Raw genomic sequence first — 24606 nt, 5'->3', positions numbered from 1 at the left:
GCAGCAGGGACAGACCAAAAGCAGGCCCCGTCATCTCCATAGCTGGGCCGTTCACTTTAAAACAGGCAGTGGAATGCTTTGCATTCCACCTTTAATCCTGCATTCCTGTCCTATTAAATCCAATCTAAAAGCAAGTGGTTCTCAGACTTTCCCTTGTGACAAATGGCCTTGAGGTCCCCCAAGGTTAAATAATAACAAAGTCAGCCTTGGCATCTTCACTGGCGATGCCCACTGTTGTCTCATTGGTGACTCAGCAGCTCCTCGTGCATTGCATTCAAGTTTGATTCTGTGGCTGAGATTTGCTTTGTCTCGCTGTCATTCCAAGCTTGCTCCTTAACTCCTTGTCCCTTAAAGCTTTGCTTCACATGGGACTGTACCAAGCAAAGGGTTGAGTCAGCCCCAGAAGTGGCTTGCTGGATGGGGTGGGGCAGGGCTGCTACATTAGCTCAGCAAGTCGGTAATTGCTGTGGGAGGAAGAGAGGGCCAAATGTAGCAGGTAGGTTGATGCACAGTGCAAACACGCTGGCAGAGACCATTCAACGCCCCTTCCCTTGCGTTTCTACTGCACTGACCTGCCTGCCACTCACCTCCAGGGAAGCTAGCATAGTGAGGTGCTTCTAGCCAACACAGCCAGGGAAGAAACCACTGCAGGATGAAGCCTGCCCTGCTATCCAGATTTGGTGCATGGAAAGTGTTTTGAAACAAGTGCTCTCTTGAAGCCTTTAAAAAAACCTGCGAAAATCCAATATGTATATATACATGACAGTTTTAAGCTCATAATTTCTGCTCATGCCTTAGTTTTTTGTTGAGCTCTTTTGATCCAATCTCCAGGTTTTAATTGGTTGTATGCCATAAATCAGGGAAACAGCAACAACCTGTTCTGTAAAGCAAAAGTCATATCATTTCACGATTTGCTAGCAAAGGATCAGGTTGCCCTCAAATGCTTCCATTCCACATCAGCCCAAATGACAATAGGTTCCAATCTCCCAAAGTATGTAATTCCAAACATTTCCCCCCAGCATTTCCCAAACTAGGGCTGGCTACTTCTACACATTTAATTTGTACTTTTTTTATAAATTTGAAGCTATTTGGGATGGAAGCAAGAGGTTTATAATGCCCTTATCACTCCTCGAACAAATAGGGGATAAGTATTGGTTATTGGAGGATATTTTTTTTAAATCCCTTTAGAACTGGACAAGGGCAAAATAAGCACCTGTTGCAGTTTTTACAAAATTATTTTATTTATTTGTCTTTTGAGTCAAGCAGGGTTGTTGCCCTTCGGATGATTTTGGAGAATAACTCCAACCTCCCCCCCCCCCCCCGATAGTTGGCTACGGGACTCCGTGAAGTTTATCTATTGGCTTTTAGTCTTACGGTGATTACTTTGATTACTTTGATCTCAGTAATTTGCCAAGAGTTTTACTGCACAGAACTATGTTTTATCCTTGAACGTTATCCCTAAAGGCCGCTTCTCACTTTTATGTGTTTTAACTTTGTTAATTTCCCTTCTTTGCACTGAGCTTTTAAAGGTGGGGAGTAGGCTAAAATTATTTTTTAATTAAGAAGCAAATAATTGAGGATCAGAGAATAATTGATTGATTTAATGATCAAATCTGCAGGCAAATCCACTTGCGTGACTGAAATCAGTTGACAGCACAAATTAGAATATTAGATCTAAACTTTACCATGTTCCTGACTTCATTTTGACATGCAGTGTGACTGGAGTCTATAAAGACGTCTTTTATCCAATTTCTGAATTTAGCCCAGAATAGCTCAATAGGTGTGCAGCGATGTAGACAAGAAGAGGAGGAATTTGAGAAAGAGTTGGGTTGGGGCCACATCCCCACATTTGGCAGGAGTCCCAGTTCTCATCCATTAATATAATGTTCACGAAGCTCTCCGTGGGCTTTGGGTGAAAATAAGCGGAGATGTTTATTCTCATTTGGCACAAACACTTCCTTGTTCTTGTTGATCTTGTAAAAAAGAAAAAGAAAAAAGATATTTCCATCTGATTTTATGCCCCGTTGACATCCCAGCCCCTGCTAGAGTGGCCATGCACCTTCTTTTACAGAGAGCAGTCCTCTCTTTGAAGGTGTCTCTCATTTGAAGAGCTGCCGAGTCCAAATCTGGTTTGAACACAAGAGCCCTAAGAACGGAAAGCAGGAGAGGCCTAGAAGTTGCCCACCAACAGCACCCGGGCAATGACTGAGCAGACACACAGGTTCTTCCCACCATGGTGGGATGTATAGTATTTGTGCTGAGATTATAGTGATGAGACTCACTGCCCATCTGCTACCAAGCCAGGTTCAAGGTTTTTGTATCAACTTACAAAACGGCAAATAACTGGGGTCCAGGGCATAGCTGCCAAGTTATCCCTTTTTAAAAGGGATTTTCCCTTATGTTGAATAGGCTTCCTCGCGAGAAAAGGGAAAACTTGGCAGCTATGGTCCAGGGTACCTTAGGGAACCCTTAGAATCATAGAATCATAGAGTTGGAAGAGACCACAAGGGACATCCAGCCCAACCCCCTGCCAAGCAGGAAACACCATCAAAGCATTCTTGACATATTTCTGTCAAGCCTCTGCTTAAAGACCTCCGAAGAAGGAGACTCCACCACACTTCTTGGCAGCAAATTCCACTGCCGAACAGCTCTTACTGTCAGGAAGTTCTTCCTAATGTTTAGGTGGAATCTTCTTTCTTGTAGTTTGAATCCATTGCTCCGTGTCCGCTTCTCTGGAGCAGCAGAAAACAACCTTTCTCCCTCCTCTATATGACATCCTTTTATATATTTGAACATGGCTATCATATCACCCCTTAACCTTCTCTTCTCCAGGCTAAACATACCCAGCTCCCTAAGCCGTTCCTCATAAGGCATTGTTTCCAGGCCTTTGACCATTTTGGTTGCCCTCCTCTGGACACGTTCCAGCTTAGCTTAGATCCCAACTTAGTCACTGAGATCATCTGCAGGAGCATCTTTGTCTCATGAGTGGTGAGGCTTCTCACCTGATGCCAACACTAAATCAAGCCTCCAGTGCCATTGGCCCAATCTTGTGGAATGCCCGTCTGATAGAGATTCAGCATGTGCCCCCAGAACTAACTTTTAGACTTTTGCTGAAAACCTTTTCATGCCACTGGGCTCATGCAGACAAAGGGAAAGTGTTCTTTGTCCACATTTAGCCAGTGTTTTGTGACTCCGGTTGTTTTCACGTGGTTTTTTATTATGCAAGCTACATTCTTGGCTGATTCATGGGGAGAATCTACACTCGTTGTTTATAATGTTAAGGAAGGGTTACCGTAATGTATTTGGACACATTGCGTTTCGCTTGTAATGTTAATAATGTGTTATTAAAATGTGACACTGCAGAGCAACCAGGAACTGACAGTAAGGGACACTGTGTTGTTGCAAAGGAAACAAGGTATGGAACTTCTTTATTTTACCAGTATGCCCTGTGATGTTTTAGAACAATAGATCTAATATTGTTCTAACAACGTTAAAAAAGGTCAGTGTAGATGATATCCCATCATTGTGTGTGAGCGCACATGCGTGTGCATGTGTGTGTGTGTGTGTGTGTGTGTGCATGGTTCCATGCAGAAGTTGTTTTGCTGCTGCTTCGGGGCAGCAGGAGAAACAATTCCTCACTTTACACAACTGTTCTGACTTCCCTGGCATCTTGTGGGTGGTGGCTCATGGGCTTCCATGTCCTTCCATTTTTCCCCCTCCTGGATTTGACTGGCCTTGCATTTTCAGAGACAGGAATGAACTGCCAGTGGATCCACATTTTGAGTTTGGTCGAAACAAATGAGAATTTTAATGGTTCCAGGTGTGTGGATGGAAAGGGCTATTGTCCTAATTCAAGATGGCTTTTCCCTTGACCTTTGGAATGGAAGCAGGAGCCAACCTCCCATATTTGGCTGCTAATTGGAACCCAGGCCAACTCAGCCCCTATCTACCACTACTAAGTTACTACCAGACTGTCTTTAATAGGTAACACTACAGCAAATGACTTGCCTAGGGATATTGTCTGTCATTCACCCTATATGTTTACCCATGCTTTTCAGACTATTTATCTATCTTGCCTGCCTTGGCTTCAGCTTCCTGAGCCTTTTAAAAAAAATAAAAATTCCCAAAGAGGAAAGAAAACAAAGGTTACATTCTGCTCAGGATGTCTCTGCTAGCAAACTGCAGCCTATTGGGGGGAAAGAGAGAGAGGGAGGGGGGAAAACAGCGACAAAAATAGATTTAGCAAATTACCAGCCCTAGGATCAAAACACCTGCAGCAGTAAATGGCTGGCTTGCCTATTTCTGTGTATGTATCTTTTGGCAACGAAAGCTTCCCCTGTCATTTCAATGCTAATGTGTATAAAGGTATTGGGTGTGCGATTCTCCAATGTTCTAGTTCATTGTTTTGTCCGTTCCATGTAGTGGGAATGAAGGAAATGGAAATGGGTGGAAATTTCAGGGATGGGAGCAGTGCAGAAGGAAGATTTTCTTCTTCCCTACAGGGAATAGCAGTGTTCCCTGGTCTGGTTTCTGACTGAGCACTTTCCCTGGGTTATCAAGAGGGCTAGAAGCTTATAGTTTTTAAAGAGGTTGTCACTGGTGTTTTCAAAGGGCTGGCACTGCTGGAATTTCAAAGGCGGAGTTGATGTTGGGGGGGGGATTTGTCCTGGATCAAAAAAACACAAGGTTTTGGGGGGCATTTTTGTAAAGAAAAGCTCCACAGTTGGGGGGGCTCCCTAAAAAACAGCTCAACCACTTTCTGCAAGAGGCAGGGGAAGAAGAAGGATGGGGAGATTAAAGGGGGAAAGGAGTTTAAAATGAGCAAATGCAGTTCAGTTACAGGTTGTTGTTGTTGTTTAGTCATTTAGTCGTGTCCAAATCTTCGTGACCCCATGGACCAGAGCACGCCAGGCACTCCTGTCTTCCACTGCCTCCTGCAGTTTGGTCAAACTCATGTTCATAGCTTCGAGAACACTGTCCAACCATCTCATCCTCTGTCGTCCCCTTCTCCTAGTGCCCTCAATCTTTCCCAACATCGGGGTATTTTCCAGGGAGTCTTCTCTTCTCATGAGGTGGCCAAAGTATATGATTAGTATTAGGCATTATTGGATAGCTTAACCACCCAGTATAGGTCCCAGGGCAAGCTGCAATAATATTGAAATACAGTATCAATGTAAGTTAAAACTCAGTTCCGGCACCTCTCAGGTTGGTGCCATTGCCATTATAAGAGACCCAAGAGACCATGGTGAGTTCCAGCACCTCTTTCTCTAGAAAAATGGCACTGAGCAAAACTAAAGCTAACTAGGAAGGTGTGTAAAGAATGCCTTTCTCCCAATGGTCCACTGCTTTGCACGATCCATTAAGTCCCTATACCAGGTGCCTCACATAACATTTGTAACAAGACTGCTGTTGTGTTGTGTGAGGCGAGGAGGAGGAGGTGACTTTTCCTCCAGTCTTATATATTTAACTAATGGCTACAGAAGTTTCCTCAATGGGCACTAATGTCTGAAAGATGTTTCTCCAGTAACCCATTAAGGTTGGTCAAACCCCACATACTCAAGTAATGACTACATAAGCATTTGCCAGATGCAATTTATGCAGCCCAAGAGATTGGGGGAGAGGGTTCGTCTGAGGTTTGCAGCTGTCTGAAAGAGGCTGGGTTGTCGGTGTGTGTGTGTGTGGACATCTAATGGATGCTACTTGCAAGAGCGTCAGGGTTTGGGGTGCAGAGTGATGCTGTTTTACAGGCCACTGTTGCCTGTGCCTGTCTGCTCCTTCCTGCTCAGTGCATAGAGCTGCAAATTGACAGAAAACACAGCCCTCCGATAAGTCCCCAGTGCTATTTCCATCACCCTAAAGCAAGCAGATTCCCTGCAGAACTACCCTGGAAGTTCTCTCGCTGCTTGGGGAGAGGGGGAATCATCTTAACAGTATGCATCAGCTTCGTCAGAAACCACATGCAGGCTGTTTATTCTGGGCCTCTCCAGCCAAGTGCCTCTCCATCAGCTCTTTTACCAGTGTTTACACCGTTCCTACTGAGAGACAGTGGTGTAATGCAGCAGCCTGGGTGAGCTATTCGGATCTGTATAGCTCTGCCTCTGTCTCTTTCCCTGGTCTGCAATTACATCAGCATGCATTACACAGCGGGGCCTGGTTACCCCCTGCCGGAGCTACCTCCACTTGCCATTGCAGGGCACATCAAAGCAGCCAAGGATGTTGGCTGATTCCCTTCCAAACAAGCAGCCTTCCAGGGAGGTGGCAGCAACAGCAGCAACAGCAGCAACAGCAGCAACAGCGAAGATTCATTGCATTATTATCTGCTCAGAATCTTCAAAGGACTGCAACAACAGTTAAGCCTCTTTCAGCTGTTTGCTACCCAGGCTTTTTTGGAGTTGTCGCCATGGAGATATGGCACAGGTACCACTTCTATTTGCTGGCGCGCGTTATTAAAAGTGTACCCAAAATGCTCAGCCAGCAAGGCAGGCTGGAAAACACAAAACAAAATCAACAATGCCAACCCTCTCCCCACCACCCAAGTATTCTCCAAATGGATTTGTTTGTGTGTGTTGTTAAAAGGGAGAACAAAAGGACTAGATAACAATAACACAATCGAGCTATACGAGGACATCCATAAATTAGGGGAGCTGAACATGAACTAAGAAGCAGCTGAGGAATTTGAGGGGGAAGGGGAGGGGAAGGGAAAATCACCTGGACCTAGAAGTGCTTTGTGAGGCACACTATAGCTTTAAAGCACCATCTTTCCCTCAAAGAATTCTGGGCAGTGTAGTCTACCCCTCACAGAGTTAGAGTTCCCAGCATCCCTTAATGAACTGCAATGCCCAGGATCCTTTGAGGGAAAGAAGGTGCTTCGGATGTGCTTTAGAGGTGTTATAGTGTGTATACAGCCCCAGATTTCTTCCACTCTCAAGGGCATTTCTGGTCATTTTTCAGGGAAGTTTTAATGGTTGGTTTTTATATATACAGTGGTACCTTGGTTCCCAAATGGCTTGGCTCCTGAACAAATTGGCTCCTGAACGCTGCAAACCCAGAAGTGAGTGTTCCAGTTTGCCAACGTTGTTTGGAAGCCAAATGTCCAACGTGGCTTCTGTGGCTTCCGATTGAGTGCAGGAAGCTCCTGCAGCCAATCAGAAGCAATGCCTTGGTTTTTGAACCATTCCAGGAGTCAAATGGACTCCCAGAATGGATTAAGTTTGAGAACCAAGGTACCACTGTGTGTGTGTGTGTGTGTGTGTGTGTGTGTGTGTGTATTGTTGGAAGCTGCCCAGAGTGGCTGGGGCAACACAGTCAGATGGGCAGCATATTATTATTATTACTGTGTAGTCTATAGACTGCAAGGCAAGCCTTAATTTGATGGTGGTTCAGGGAATCCTGTGCAAAAATCATGCTGTTTCAAGATTCTATATTTTTCACTTACTGAATCCATCTGCCCACAGCTCATGACAGCCATATTGAGTGATGCCCACACACACACACACACACACACACACACACACACACACACACACACACCGGCCACATTCCAAATGTGCTCTTAGGTCCCAAAAAGGTCGGGAATTCCTGTTTCAAAACACACATCCTGAACTGAAATAACAGACACATTAGGGAAACGGGTTTAAGGTTAGAAACCTGTCCTCTAGGTCGATAGTTTTCTATGTCCAGGGGATATTTTCATGCAGGGGGGAAAGATTCAAACCCACATTTTCTCATCCGTGCCCTGAAGTGGCCCACTTTTAACAGCTATAACACATGATCCTTCTTCATCTGTAAGTTGACTCTCTGTGAATGAGAAAGTCCCCTTATGCTGCAGCTCTTCTGTAAGTGGAAACCACCTTGCTTCACAAGGCTCATCTTGTTTCCCACAATGGCCAGCCAAATCATAGTGCTGCAAGGGACCTTGGGGACCATTTAGTCCAACCCAGTACAATGCAGGAATACTGTATGCAGCTGTCCCATATGGGGAATCGAACCTACAACCTTGGTGCTATCAGCATCTTGCTCTAGTCAACTGAGCTAGCCATGCAGCTTTGAGGAAAGACCAGGAGCAGGGGACAAGGGCAGCCAACTTCCTGCTGTTTGGAGGCATCGTGCACCTGAACCTGGAACATCTGTACAGCCATCACTGCCAGACTTGGCATCAGATGCAGCAAACAAAGACATATGTGTTGTTGTAACACACGAGTAGTCAACATGGCACCCTCCAGATGTTATTGGACTCTAACTTGCATTAGCCAGCATGGCCAATAACCAAGGATGAGGAGAGTTGTTGTCAAACAGCATCTGGAGGGCCACATATATACCATCCCTGTTCTACAGCAAAACTAGTTACTGGCCAGATGATGGGAAGGCAGGCTCAGTCTCCTAATCCCATCCTACAGTATTCAGCTTACTTGCCCGCCCAATCGATGGGTGGCACATTGGCTTCCTCTCTTGTAGGTAAAAGGTAAAGGTAAAGGACCCCTGGATGGTGAAGTCCAGTCAAAGGCAACTGGGGTTGCGGCACTCATCTCACTTTCAGGCTGAGGGAGCCACCGTTTGTCCACAGACAGCTTTACGGGCCATGTGGCCAGCAGGACTAAACTGCTTCTGGTCCAACGGAAGACCGTGACAGAAGCCAGAGTGCACGGAAATGCCATTTACCATTTCTGCCGCAGCAGTACCTATTGATCTACTTGCACTGGTGTGCTTTCGAACTGCTAGGTTGGCAGGAGCTGGGACAGAGCAACGAGCCGCCGCCCTTCCGATTGGTAAGCCCAAGAGGCTCAGTGGTTTTAGACCACAGCGCCACTCGCGTCCTCTCTTGTAACATAATGGGTCCTATTATATTGTTATTTACTCCAGGAAAAGAGGATCTGCAGAAGGGGTGGCTGGGACAACTCCTCTGCAGTCCCCGCCTATACCAGTCAAGGACCAGATGGTATTCTTCGTGCATGCAATAATATTCCGGAGCCTGTGCTAACATGAACCTCTCCTGACTCATGGCTTATTGAGAAACCCACAACTAAACCCTTATTAAAGGCTTTCTCTCGCACTCACTCTTTTCTACCACACCAGTGTTAAGGGTGTGTGTTTGAGTCTTATGAGCAGCTGTCTGATTGAAGCCAATTTCACATTAAATCAAAGGGCGGAGAATAATAGCTAATAATAATGATGATAAAAATAATAATAGGAAATTGCAGAATGCACAAAAAGTATACATTGCCTACAAAAGTAACACAAAACCCTTGATTTCTGTACTGTATATGCTAAAGCTATTCAAATAATAATATAAATAATAATGTAGAAAATCTATGCATGGTGGTGCAAACTTAAATTAATTTTGTTTTCCTGGAAAAATTTTGCACAGGACCCAAGGCTGGATCTCTTTCAAAGTGCTTTCCCCCTAGCATGTCACCACCATGCCCAAGGTCATGTCACAGATGAAAAGTGAGCACACTCGATTTCGAACGAAGCAAAATGGCCAGGAAAATAAAACCAGTCACATGAGCCTGGCACTGACAGATATTATTATTATTATTATTATTATTATTATTATTATTATTATTATTATTATTTCTGTTCTCAGTGATTCTTCCGAGAGAAATGTGAATGGAAGAATTTAATTATAGCAAGCCCGGATTAGCAGGCAGTGATTTACGGTCAGTCTCAGATGAGCATGCATGATCAAAAGCAGAAGAGCATGTTACCAATAAAATTAAGTACATGGCACTAATGCATCTGAATGGCTTTATAACATTTTAATTTAACACTACCTTGGCAAGGAAGCCACAGGGGTGGGGGAGGGACACACAATACTTCCTGTTGCTCGAAGCTGGTGACAATCATCGCTAAGAAACTGCAAATTAAGCGATCTAAAAAGAGATCAAATTGCCGATGGTGAGGTTTTAAACATGACTGCCCCAATCCAGCAAGGGCAAAGCCAGTTTCTGTGCACGGTCAACTCCCACCTCACAAGTAAACTTCATTCTAGAGCGTCGTAGGGAATCCCACTCCGTCATGTGGCATGTGATAGAAAAAGGAAGATTGTGATCATTTTGATTGCGATCATTTTGATTGCGATTTCTTAACAGCCCTTCACCCTAAGGCCCCAGGACAGGGGGGGGGCACTATGATTTAAAATACAACATTAAGAACAGTTTGAAACAAATTGAAATCATAAGACTAGGGTGCAGAGGTGGAAGTATCAGTACCAGAGAGAGTTGGGCCCTTAGATCAGGCACCCCCAAACTTCGGTCCTCTAGATTTTTGGCCTACAACTCCCATGATCCCTAGCTATCAGGACCAGTGGTTGGGGAAGATGGGGATTGTAGTCCAAAACATCTTGAGGGCCGAATTTTGGGGATGCCTGGTTTAAACCCAAAGTTCTTGACAAACAGAAAGATGAAATTTCAGCTGTGAGGTAAAATACATTTGACTGCAGCAAGTGTCAGTGTATATATCAACCCCACCTAAATAAGCAATCAAGATTGCCCGTTCTCTCTGTATCAATGTACCGGTAATAATAAAGGTAATCACAATAACAGTAGAAGGAAATGAAACAATTCTTGCAAGGTAGCAGAGATTTGAATCTACCCACTGCCACAGTGGACAAGAAAAGTAGCAGTGTTCAGAGCCAGAATACTGGCCCTGTTCAGGTGTGCTATTGCTGTGTTTGGATTACTTTAAAGATTTCTAGACCACTCTCCATTAAAATAGCCCCAGAGCAGAGTACCATATAAAAGACATAATATAAGAGTCATAAACCTGAGGAAAATTAAAACATCAGCAAGAACAACAATCAGAGAAGAGGGGAGGATGAGTGACACATGAGGGAACAGTGCTAAGGTGAATTATTTTTCTTGCATTTTTCCTGTCTCCTCTCCCTTGCACCTCTAAATCTCTTCTGGGCTCCCCCCTAAAAAAACCCAGAGCAGATTTGGGGATGGCGTGGGTCGGAGGGGGGGAAATCCCCCTTGTGCTAGTGGGAATCCTTGCTTTGGTTCTCGCTAGCACAACAATTTAGCTGAATATTTGCTGTTTTATGCAGCCCATCCTGGGATCGCTTGCTTGATGAAGGGTGGGATAAAAATGAAATAGGAAAGAGAGCAGGAGGAAGGGATATAGCACCATCATGATTTGCTGCCATTGGTAGACTTACGTGGAGCTGGCTGGCGATCACAGCTGAGGAGCTAACAATAACATCTCTGATGAAAGGAACAGCAGCAAGCATCTTTCACTACCTTTGATTTCACAGGGCGTGATAAGCTCATGTTCAATGGGGATTAAAAGGTGCTTAACTTCCCCTGGATCCCCCTGCCAAAACAATGAGCCAGCATCACAAAGCCTTCTGCTGCTCTTGCCCTTCTGTGAACTAGGGCAGGTTCCACATACACAACCCCACAGGCTGAACATGCACACAGTGTGTTTGCTTGTTTGCTTGACCTGGACCATGGACCTGGAGAGGGCGGAGCTAACTGTGCTGATGTGCCCTGATGCAAATTAAGTGTATTGTCTTCTCACCTGCCCATGCAGTTGAGCTGCCTTGGAGCTCCATGAACACAGGAGCCAGGTAAATGGCTGGGGTTCCATTTAGAACTCACACATCACCTGTTCTTAAAAAGTTACATTGGTTGCTCCTTTCTGGTCCAACTAAAGGTGCTCACACTAGTGTTAAGTAGTAGTAGTAGTAGTAGTAGTAGTAGTAGTAGTAAATTTATTATTTATACCCCACCCATCTGGCAGGGTTTCTGCAGCCACCCTGGGTGGCTCCCAACAGAATATTGAAAACACAATAAAACATCAGACATTTAAAACTTCCCTAAACAGGGCTGCCTTCAGATGTCTTCTAAAAGTCAGGTACTTGTTTATTTCTTTGACATCTGATGGAAGGGCGTTCCACAGGGCAAGCACCACTACCGAGAAGGCCATCTGCCTGGTTCTGTGCAACCTGACTTCTCGCAGTGAGGGAACTGCCAGAAGGCCCTCTGCGCTGGACCTCAGTGTCTGGGCTGGACGATGGGGGTGGAGACGCTCCTTCAGGTATACTGGGCCGAGGCCGTTTACGGCTTTAAAGGTCAGCACCAACACTTTGAATTGTGCTCAGAAATGTACTGGGAGCCAATGTAGGTCTTTCAGGACCGGTGTTATATGGTCTCAGCGGCCACTCCCAGTGACCAGTTAAGGTCCTAGTTTATTTTTACCTAATTGTTATTAGGTAACAATTACAAATTGCTATCTAAAATGTACAATCTACTTTTGGACTGGCATACCATGGATGAGGCTGTCAAGGACTCTATGATCAAATGGGCCAGAGATTTCGGGCACAACATCCCATCCGATATGTGGTCAAAATTGTGGAAACAAAATATAAACTTTACAGCCTGTACTGTATTAAAGGAGAATGTAATGAAACTTGTTTATCGCTGGTACTTAACGCCAGCAAAACTATCTAAGATGTACAGGAACCAGAACAAATGGTGTTGGAAATGCAGAACATCGGTGGGGGAATTTTTTCACATGTGGTGGGGGTGTGATAGGATAAAACAATTTTGGGATCTGGTTTATAACGAACTTAATTTTTTTTTGAAACTTACCTTTCCGAAGAAGCCCGAGGCTTTCTTGTTGGGTCTAGTTGATAAGGAAATCCCAAAATCGGATATAAGATTTTTTATGTACGCCACAGTGGCAGCCAGGATTCTCATTGCCCAGAAATGGAAAACAAATGATATACCATCTATAGTTGAGTGGCAATCGAAGGTTCTAGAATTTATGGAATTAGCCAAATTAACACACAGAGTACGTGATTCGGACGATGCGAAGTTCCAAGCTGAATGGAGTAAATTTATAGAGTATGCTAAAGGAAATTATATGGGTATGAGAGCGTTAGGGGTAGTAACATAACCTCTACAGTGTGATGAGTTTGCTGTAAATAGAAAATATGAAGTAGGATTGACAGAATTTACCACTTATGGGTTGGAAGGAAGTCAAATAGGTTGAATTATTTGTAACATGAATGATTGTTAATATCTTTATGAAAAAATGAATAAAAATTTATCTTCAAAAAAAAAAAGGTCCTAGTTTATTTATATCTGAAAGTTCCCTCCTTCCCTACAGAACCTCTTGGGTGTTAAGATCAGCAGAGGGGACCCTCCTGGTAGTTCCACCACCTTCAGAAGATTGTGGGAGAAGGATCTCTCTGTGGCAGCCCCTAAATTGTGGAATTCCCTCCCCACAGAGGTGTTTTCTGGCACCTTCTTCATATGCTGAAGGCTCACCTCTTTTCCTTGGTCTTTAGCACTAGGGTTGAATATTTTTTTTTAGCATCCATCTGTCCTGAGTGCACCCAAGGATTGGGTGTTTGGAACTGTTTGGAAGTTTAGTTCTTTATTGGCACAACACTTGATTACGCCAGTTACTAATGTGCAATGGTGATGCACGCCACTCCTCCTTATCCTTCTTCAGACTTATGCTCTGACACAGACTGTTGGCGCAACAGTGCAACCATGCCCCTCTCAGCTCTCTTAAACCCCCTTGTCTGATGTGATGTGTGCAAGCAACTGGCATCTTCTCCTGCACAGCAGCTCCTGTCACTTTAAGCCCCTCCTTTTACTTGAAAACAGCAGGGGAGTGGATGGAGGAAAGTCTTAATGTTCTTAATGTTGTATTGGAGACGAGTTTACATAATGCACATATTCCTGAACAGGAAACCTGCTCAGATGCAAATACTTTGTGGCCATTGTCACCATTCAAACTGCCACCTGTCCAACAGCCTCTGGAAGTCAAACCTCCTGAGAGCTTATGTGGGAGGAATGGCCCAACGTCTTAGAGGAGGAAATATAGGAGGGCGAAATCTATTGTGTACAGAGTTCTTTTGCTGTTCACGTCAGCCCCTGGGGAGAGACGCTGGAGGAAACAGAGAAGATGGAGCACATGGCTAAGGACCTCCAGCCTCTACTCGAGACAAGATAAACAGTGAAGAAAAGCACCAACTGCAACTCTAAGGTGAAAGGCCTCCTTCTGGAAACATCTAAGACGTTTGCCATTAGCCTACAGAAACTGAGAGCATTTATCCCATTCAACTTGTTTGCTTCACTGTTTGGAAATGTTAGTATGAGCATGAACCTAGTGAACTTCCGTCCTTTTTAAAGAAAAATCCAGCCCGAGTAATATTTAGTGGGTTGCATCCAATGCAGCACTAAATTAAAGTCACTTGGCCTTCAACTTGTACTGCAGGTGAAATGTTTTTCACCAGAAGAGTGCTGTTGCACAGGGCAATGCATAAATAGGTTGCTGGTGACATTGTAGCACAATAATAAAGTGCACCAGCAGTTGCGCAGTGAGTTTCTGCTTGCCTGTGTGGGATTCCCTCTGCTGCACACAGTATTGAGGCTCACTCATTTGCAAGGGCACAAGTGGGCAGAGAACGTTGGATACAAACAATTTCGTAAGCCTCTGCTCAATAGATATGGCCCCTTGCCATAAGGAAATAAGAAGAGCCTGCTGGATCAGGCCAATGGCCCATCTCTTCCAACATCCAGATCTCACAGTGGCCAGCTAGATGCGTGTGGGAAATCTGCAAGCAGGATAGGACCACAAAGCAACTCTCCTCTCCTGTTCCAGCAACTGCTCTTCACAAGCATTACTACCTCCATTGAAAGCCTTATTCTCCGTGAATTTGTCCAATTCTTATTTAAAGCCATCGAGGTTAGTGGCCATTACTGCCTCCTGTGGGAGCAAGTTCCATAGTGCTGTGTGAAGAAGTATTTTCATTGATATGTCGTGAATCTTCCAACATTCAGCTTCATTAGATGACTATCTAGTGCTATGGAACAGGGAGAAAAACTTTTCTCTATCCACCTTCACCATGCCATACCTAATTTTACAAACCTCTATCAAGTCACATCTTACTAAAAAGACCCAAACACTGCAACTTCTTCATAGATGTATTGCTCCACACCAGGATCATTTTGGTTGCCCTTTTCTGAACTTTTTCCAGCTCCACAATATCCTTTTTCATGTGAGGCAACCCTAATTGTACACAGTTGTTGCCCATACAGTGGTACCTCGGTTTACAAACACAATTGGTTCCGGAAGTCTGTACTTAACCTGAAGCGTACTTAGCCTGAAGTGAACTTTCCCATTGAAAGTAATGGAAAGTGGATTAATCTGTTCCAGACAGGTCCGCGGAGTACTTAAACTGAAAATACTCAAACCGAGGCGTACTTAAACCGGGTATGACGGTTGGGAGAGAGAGAGAAAATATTTCAGTGTTTTACTTCAGCCTAGAGAGGAACTCCCAAATTTGGAATTTTGTATTGCAATCACCTGGAGAAGCTATCCTAAAGGAGCAGTCTAGCATAGCTATACTGTAGGGGGTTTCCTGGAAAGAGTTTAATCACATATTTGTGTCCTCTGCCACTGTTGTAAGCCCTGCTACACCACTACAGGGATGAAGTATACTTCACACTGGTGCCACTTAGAGAAGGGAAGGGGGATGCTGTGAGATAACCAGCCTCATTTAACCAACATGCTTAAGTCCAATCAATACCTGAAGGGGTTAATACCATAGAGCAAGCTGTCCTCCTAGGCTTAGCTATATCCACTTCCCCTCACCTTGGGAGGAACTAGTCTTTGTTTTCTCCCCCACCCCCTCTACATGTGAATGCAATGATGTGAAGATGTTTGAGCTGGTTGCTGCAGTCAAACCACATGACTCTTTTGAGCCTCTCAAGTTCCTATATACCAATAATCTAAGAACTTTCACCATTTTGTAACTAAGCCAAGTTTTACGGCCTGTGCAACTTTCTGAAGCACATGCATCTGACCTTTGGAGAGTTTGTAAGTAAACCATTTTTTTAACTTGTCAGACGTTTTGCTATGCAAAACTTTTAAAGGGGACATTTTGGAACTCACTTTAAATGGCATCTATTTTAAACATCTAATAGCCTATATTTCTGTGCTTTAATTTGCTGCATATTTCATGATTTTAAAACTCTGCTGGAGTTTTCTCACCAAAGAGTAAAGGTAAGGGTAAAGAGGAACCCGACAGTTAAGTCCAGTCGCGAACGACTCTGGGGTTGCAGCGCTCATCTCGCTTTACTGGCCGAGGGAGCCGGCATTTGTCCGCAGACAGCTTCCAGGTCATGTGGCCCCCATGACTAAGCTGCTTCTGGTGAACCAGAGCAGCACACAGAAACGCCGTTTACCTTCCCGCCGGAGCAGTACCTATTTATCTACTTGCACTTTGACGTGGTTTCAAACTGCTAGGTTGGCAGGAGCTGGGACCGAGCCACGGGAGCTCACCCCATCGCGGGGATTCGAACCGCCGACCTTCCAATCGGTAACCTCAGTGCTTTAGACCACAGCGCCACCTGCACCCCGTCACCAAAGAGTACCTTCCCCAAATTTGGATCTTGGCTTCCAGGAATTCCCCTTTCTATATTTTTTCCCTTGCACCAGCAAACACCACACATTGCTGTTAGCCCAGGTAATGGGGAGCAATAAGAAAACTCTGTTGAGTTGATGGTGTTTGACCTGAGGCTGTTCTCATAGGCAATCTGTGAACCAACCCCTAAGGCATGTAACAAAAACTGTTTCTCTCCATCCCTGTGTTTGTAAACACTTTGCATTTTTCTCTCCTTTTTTGGTGCTTGCAAATTTGCAAAGCCCAGTCCTCTCCTTTCTCCACCCCCCTTTGCCCCTCCTCAATCTCCTAAGTATCCAGCACAAAAGGGCTGTGAATGTAATTTGCAAATGACCCTCCATGGCAAGGTCTGTTAGTGTGGATATACTCACCAGTCTAGGACTTAATTAACTGTGACCAAAACACCTGGAGGATAATTAGGCCTGCCAGATGTCACAGTTTGACCACAACAGTTCAGCTTGGTCCTGTTTTTCCTCTTTCTCCAAGTCCATGAGTCAGGATCGTAATCTCCAACCAAGCAAAGGGAAAGGAACTAACTGAGCCCTTCCTCATTTGCACTTAGCTCAGTTTAATGTATGTATTTTGAACACTGCATGTTCTAAAAGCTAATGGGGGTGGGAAACATGAGGTTTGAATTAGAGCTTATTTTTTCTTTGTTTCATTTCGGGGTTTTTTTATCTAGTCCATTTGAGGGAGGACATTTCAGGGCAAACTAGGTGTGCATCAGAATGCATCTATTGGCGAAAGCTACACAGAAAACGGCACTTATTTGAAGGTAAATTGCTTTGCAAAAGTGTGTCTTTCAGGCAAAAGTATGTGCGAAATTGTGACTGTTAGGGTAAATGTGTGCTGAAACGCTGGCGAACTTTCACAAGGACTTAAAAATAATAATAGCAAGCCGATTTAGAAATGTGGAACATTGAACTTTGAAAAATGGAAAACGAAGAGAAACCAAAATGAACAGAATCACCAACCCTAAGCCATATTTTGTGATTTGTTTGGTACAGGGGGACTAGAGTTTCATTTAAACAAACACCCTGCATCCTTTGGATTTTGGTAATCATATTAAGTTCAAAATATGGTTATAAATTTAAATATTTATTTGAGGCAGTGTTGGGGAGTCTGTGGCTCTCGAAATGTAACTGGAGTCCCAACTTCCATCAGCCCCATCTTGCATGGCATGATGGGAGTTGTAGTCCAGCAACATTTGGAGGGGCAGAGGTTCCTTACCTCTGCTTTAAAGAGGGAGAATATAAAAGAGATATTTCAAAGTGATCCTCCATCTAGTGGAACTTTTGTGGGGTTTTTCCCCCCCACAGGGTTGGTTTTTTGAAAATGTTTTTCACCAGCGGTTTGAACTGTGGCACATCTGTATGTGAGCATTACTCATATTGTTGTTTTTAATTAAGTGGTATAAAATAAGACTGCCTTTATCTAAAAGCATAGTTCTTTACCGCTGTAGAAGAAAAGTTTGTGTATGAACCAGGGCAGGTTTTCTCCCCAGGCCAAACGAGTAGTAAAGCATTTATTCTTCTTTTTTTTTTGTAATAAAACATTTTAAAGACTTTTCATAATGCAATGAAAAAACTGATCTAAACAAAATAATAATAGAGAGGTAATTTTTGCGGCGGGGAATTACATTGAAAGAAACCAACAACTTAGCCTTTCCAACAAAGAGTCTTTTGATAATTGTATGATGCTTTTTCTGTGTATCAAGAAGGAGATGATTTGGTCTAGCAGTTGAGGGCAGCCCAACATACTTTGCTGCATGAGGAGAAGGTGGGCTGGCACTCCTACTTCCATTTCACACAGAGTAGCAAAAGCGGACTGGAGGTTTCTGGCAAGAGGCTCGCTTCCTTCAGCACATTCAAGATAGCTCAGTCGGTAGAGCATGAGACTCTTAATCTAAGGGCCGTGGGTTCAAGCCTCACATTGGGCAAAAGATTCCCGAAGTAGCCTAGGTGACCCTCACGGTCCCTTCCAACTCTACAGTTCTATTATTCTTTGACCATGTGGCGCAGGACAGCCATATCTGCTCTGAAGTAAGACCATTCTGCACAATGCACATAAAGCAAGGTCATGCCACTCTGAACAGTCAGGGCTTCCCCCAAAGAATTATGGGAACTGTGGTTTGTTAAGGGGGCTGAGAGTTGCTAAGAGACTCAGGACCCTCCTGAGAAGAGAGACTGATTGTTAAACCACTCTGGAAATTGTAGCTCTGTGAAAGGAATGGGGGTCTCTCAGCACACTTAGCAAACTGCAGTTCCCAGGATTCATGGGGCGGGGGGGGGGGAGCCATGATGGTTCAATGCCTGTGTTCAATATATAGTGCAGATGGAGCCTAGGTTTAATTTAGTTCAGTGTGGGACTTACTTTCAACCGAAATAGGGGGCTGCTATACAAAGTTCACATTTGGTCGCTGAAAAGAAGACTCCTGCTGATACATAGAACACCCAGGACAGTAAACGGACAGAGTGCATCTTGTTTTCAGAAGCAAGCAGATCTCTGCCCTCCCCCTGAAAGTGCTGACTTCATCTGCCGTGCCAAAGAAGAAGCCCTTTGTGTAAACGGATTGCACAAAAGTCTGTCTACGTGATGCTGAACTCAGCAGCCCCATCCGGGCGTTCCAGCTGGCTCCAGGAGCCTGGAAGCCTCTGCCGTGCCTTTCATGTGGCTGAGGATGGAGTGATCTTGTGAGACAGCCAACTTTACTGCACAGGGGTAAGCCATGGTGGTACCCACAAGCAGAGATCAAGGGCGCTGTAAAAATTAAATGACAAGACAAGAACACACACACACACAGGAAACCAAGAAGACATTGTTTGATAAGGCTGTTGCACCCAGTGCTTCCATGCATGGCTCATTTCTTAAACCAGTGCTTGGGCTGATCTGGAGATCAGTAGCTTTTAGGTTGCTGCAAGCAAGGCTCATGGCTAATGTGGTGAGCCTATTCTTGAGCTACAGATGCTTTCAGACAGGGGCTTAATACTGCAAATGGATAATTTGTTGTTGTTTAGTCGTTTAGTGGTGTCCAATTCTTCGTGACCCCATGGACCAGAGCACGCCAGGCACTCCTGTCTTCCACTGCCACCCGCAGCTTGGTCAAACTCATGTTCGTAGTTTGGAGAACACTGTCCAACCATCTCGTCCTCTGTCGTCCTCTTCTCCTTGTGACCTCAAACTTTCCCAGCATCGGGGTCTTTTCCAGGGAGTCTTCTCTTCTCATGAGGTGGCCAAAGTATTGGAGCCTCAGCTTCAGGATCTGTCCTTCCAGTGAGCACTCAGGGCTTATTTCCTTCAGAATGGATAGGTTTGATCTTCTTGCAGTCCATGGGACTCTCAAGAGTCTCCTCCAGCACCATAATTCAAAAGCATCAATTCTTCGGTGATCAGCCTTCTTTGTGGTCCAGCTCTCACTTACATACATCACGACTGGGAAAACTATAGCTTTAACTATACGGACCTTTGTTGGCAAGGTGATGTCTCTGCTTTTTAAGATGCTGTCCTAGATTTGTCATTGCTTTTCTCCCAAGAAGCAGGAATCTTTTAATTTCATGACTGCTGTCACCATCTGCAGTGATCATGGAGCCAGATTTTTTCCTTGGTGGTGGGAGGGAATATGGGCTGGCATTTTGATGCCAATGATGTTGTATGGTTGCTACAGTCTATTTCCAAGCATGAGGGGCACCAATCCCATCATAAACACCTGGCTGGAAGCAGTCATGGGGAATTATGTAGTTGGTGCTCCCCTTTAGAAAAACTACACTGTGAAGCGAAAACTAGATACCAGGGAGTATGATTCTAGAGAAGCTTTCTCCCTGATGTCCTGGTTTCCTATGCAGCAAATTTCTTTTCTTTCTATGCGGGAGAAACATTCAAGAAATGCAGTTCCCCCAACCTGTGGTCTGAAGTGGCAGATTCCAGCTTACCACACAATGAGCTGTTTGTCTAGACCAGATCTTAGCCTCAGGATTTGAAACTTGGAAACTCTTTCCCCAGGCTCTTGGCCTGGGATACTCCTTCTTTCCATTCTTTCATCAATTAAAAGTCCTTAAACCATTGCATGATGAAAAACCTGCCCAGCTGGGGTGGCTGTGTGCCTTTGAATAATAAGAAGAGCCTGTTGGATTAGGTCAGTAGCCCATCTAGTCCAGCGTCCTGTTCTCACAGTGGCCAACCAGATGCCCATGAGAAGCCCAAAAGGAGAGGACTTGAGTGCCACAGCACTGGTATTCAGAGGCCTAGTGCCTCTGACAATGGAGGGAGAACATAGCCGTTATGGCTACTAGCCACTGATAGACTTCTCCTCCATGAATTTGTCTAATCTTCTTTTAGAGGCGTTCGAGTTAGTGGCCATCAATGTCTCCTGTGGAAGCAAGTTCCATAGTTGAACTATGTGCCTCTTCCACAAGATTTTGCTTACAGAACATAAGAAGAGGCTGCTGCTGCAGCAGGAGTAGGACCCATCTAGTCCAGCATCCTGTTCTGTGCATGTGCTGCTTTGATCTGGCATTTGACTTACCAGGCAAGACAAGATTCAAAGTTCGGTTGGCTAACAAAGAACTCACAGGTGCTAAGAATGTTATAACTAACTGGATAGCTCAGTTAATTAGAGTGGGGTGCTGATAACACCAAGGTTGCAGGTTTGAGCCCCATATGGGACAGCTGCATTTACCTGCATTGCAGGGGGTTGGACTAGATAATCCTTAGGGTCCCTTCCAATTCTATTATTCTGTGATTCATGAGGCCCAAACCAATGCCTGTAGGAATCCTACAAGCACAGAAGTTCTCTCCCCTTCTGCAGTTTCCAGCAACTGATATTTGGAAGCAACTATTACTGCCTTCAGGACGCGGGTGGCGCTGTGGGTTAAACCACAGAGCCTAGGGCTTGCCAATCAGAAGGTCGGCGGTTCGAATCCCCATGACGGGGTGAGCTCCCGTTGCTTGGTCCCAGCTCCTGCCAACCTAGCAGTTCAAAAGCACATCAAAGTGCAGATAGATAAATAGGTACCGCTCTGGCGGGAAGGTAAACAGCGTTTCCGTGCACTGCTCTGGTTCGCCAGAAGCGGCTTTGTCATGCTGGCCACATGACCTGGAAGTTGTATGCCGACTCCCTCGGCCAACAATGCGAGATGAGCGCCGCAACCCCAGAGTCAGTCACGACTGGACCTAATGGTCAGGGGTCCCTTTACCTTATTACTGCCTTCAACCATTACTACCCTATTTTGCAGGGGATAGTCTTCTCTTTGAAATAACTTATAAACAGAGCTGACAGATACATCTCCCCCCCCCCCATTAGCCTGCAGTCCAGCCCCAAGGCTGTTTGTTTCGTGGAGAGGCATCTTTATCACATCCTTTTCCCATGGAGCCTGGGAACAAAAGACCAAAGACCAATTACCCAAGATGGCGATTTGCCATTCAATACCTCTATGTGATCTAAGGTTAAACACTCACGTACTAGCTAGCAGAGAACAATAACAGTTAATTACCAACCCATCTAGGTGCTTAGAGAGCAGTTCTTGCTCTTCTTCAGCTTCAGTGGAATTTCCCAGTTAAACACAGGCATTGTCCATTTCAGTGTCAATTAAACAATTATACTTAACAGGTCACTCTTTAGGCATGCATAAGCAACCACCCAGTGCCCAGGCATGCAATAATTCTGAAACTGCAGGAGTAGGTTTTTTTTTTCTTCCATACATGGCAACTTGTAGAATGGGCAATGGCCAATCATGATGTGTGTAAAAGACAAACAACACCCAAGATAGTGGGTGGAAGAATTTGGAAAGGCAATTGCCAGTGCTTCCCTAAGGAGGCCCCTTTAAGGCTTGGGAACGGTGAGACAAGATGGAAATTCACTGTGTTTGCATCCTCCATCCTTGCTTATCTAAATCAAAGCCCACCTGCTTCCCATCTTCAATATAATCCACCCCAAATTCCCTTGGCTTTCCTCAAGCTATTTTCTCCCCTGCGATTCTGCCTTCACTCACTCGTTTATTTACAATGGCTACAACTTACAAATAAATAGCTATAAATTGCTGCTCTCCACTTCCATAGATAATGCCTGACAATCTGGAGACAGTTAGTGCCGAAACCCAAATAGATATATATGAAAAAGCTAGCTTGAATTTATCATTGCCTGCCTTGCTAATAAATTATAAGAGGGAACTAAATATCCTGTAATTAAGCAGAACAAACTATAAGCTTTGGGCTAAATAAAGACTGTATGGTTCGGCCATGTCTTTAGCAGATTTCTTTCCAGGCCGACAAGGAATATCTTGTTGTTTTTAAATGGTCTAATTGTTTGTGAGCCACCTGGAGGGGTGGGCAAATGTCTCCTAAATACTAATGTTTAGTAGAGCTCTCTTTCCCCTGTGATGCTATTTGTATGCATTCTGCATCCACACACACAGAAAAAGATAGACAATCCTTGCAAAGCCAGTATAGTGCGACGGGTGTGTGTGTGTAGGTAGCATAAGGGTCAGAGTGTTGGACTAGAACCTGGAAGACCAATGCTCCAATCGCCATGCTGTGTGACCTTGGGCCAGTGGCTCATTCTCAATCTAACCTACCTCATAGGGATGTTGTGAGGATACCTTGGCCAAAAGGTGGGGTATAAATGTTATAGGTAAATAAAGATGCATTTGGCAGAATCAAGACATGACTATGCCTTTCCTCAGTCCAAGCTGGCACAGTGTGTTTGTGCGTGTGCATATAAAAAGGAGCATGTCAGTTGGAAACGTTCAGCTTATTTTTGTGCATTGTTTTTCTACATGCAGGGAAGGAGCATTCAAACTTTCAACCCATGTGTCACTCTGCTCTTTAGTATATGGAGATTTAGGGTTTTTTTTAATTGCTGCTGATTCCCTTTCTAATTGCAGCCACCAAATATCTGCACTATACTGCTCACCAGCACATTTAACTATAACCCAGTAGTTGAGGCACTTTAGACGCAGTGCAGAACCAGCCAGACACATTTTGTCAGAAAATCAAACTGCCCCATTGGTCAATGAGTGGCAAATAATTTCTATCCAACAAGCCAATCAGAAGTGTAATTTTACAATCCTCTAGCTCAGTATAAAAAGAACTTTGCTTTCCCAACACCAGACCTAAGTAACACCCAACAGCCGGCCACGAATGGATACTCTGTGTGTTAAAATTAAGTCTTTGTTACACATGTAAGGTGATATCATATATATTGCATATATATGTATAATAAGCACCTAAAATGAAACACATTTCAAAAGGTTATTTCTCCACACCCAGCTGAAGCTGCAATTAATGTGTGCCTGTGCAGTTCCTGTCTGGAAAGGCATACAGTCTAGAATACGAGAGGAAGGAAGAAAATGGATGCGTGAGACGGCAGGGGACCTTCTACATGCAAGGCAGCTGCTCTGCTACTGAGCTATGGTTTTTCTCTTTGCTTCAGTTCAAGGTGTTACGTTGCCTGTGGCTCATGGCCCTGGATGGGAGAGAGAGACATCCCTATCAAGGTCCATCACATGCCTCCTCCATCAAATTAAATGGACGCCAATTAAGCACCTCACAGTGCAGATTCACGTCCACACCTGTATGCACATCCATGTGTGCTGCGCATGATGCTCTCCTTTGCTTGCTTCAGGCCAGTTTCTAGAATTCTTTCCCCTGGAAGCAGAGCGAACTGAAACCCCCCAAAAAGTTATTTGCAACGGTGTGCCTGGCCCGAGACAAAGTACCCCAAACAAATCCCATCCACACAGCCCTATGGAGTTCAAAAAACACTTAGGATAATTGGGTGATTTTTGTGTGTGCTGTGTACGAGAGCGAGGTAGGGGGCCCCTCTGTTGTGTGAACCGTACATCCGCCGGCCGTTGGAAGATGACGTGTCACATCCAATTAGAAGCAAACCTCTGTTGGAAGAGCAGAGCTGAACTCATTGGGAGGACCTGTCCCGGTTCCAGCCTTCACAGCTCGGGGCATCTCTGCTTTCCGTCAAACCACATAATGGCTGCCAAAGTTGTCCAGTGTTATTTCCCATAGGCTTTGGGGAAATTTATATTTGTGGATGTGGGGTGGAGGTTCACATCTAGTTCTGGGGGTCAATTCCATGAGCGAGAGGGGACTTTGTGCTCCAGGAAGTTGCAGGCAGTTCCGGCTTCCCATCATAGCTCCTTCATGTGTCTACATGCTTGCCCAGCAGATCTGGGCTT

The sequence above is a fragment of the Zootoca vivipara genome, chromosome 10, assembly GCF_965207765.1.
Source record: "Zootoca vivipara chromosome 10, rZooViv2.hap1.1, whole genome shotgun sequence".
Taxonomy (NCBI): Eukaryota; Metazoa; Chordata; class Lepidosauria; order Squamata; family Lacertidae; genus Zootoca; species Zootoca vivipara.
The sequence above is the reverse complement of the archived record's forward strand: the minus strand, read 5'-3'. Positions refer to the sequence as shown.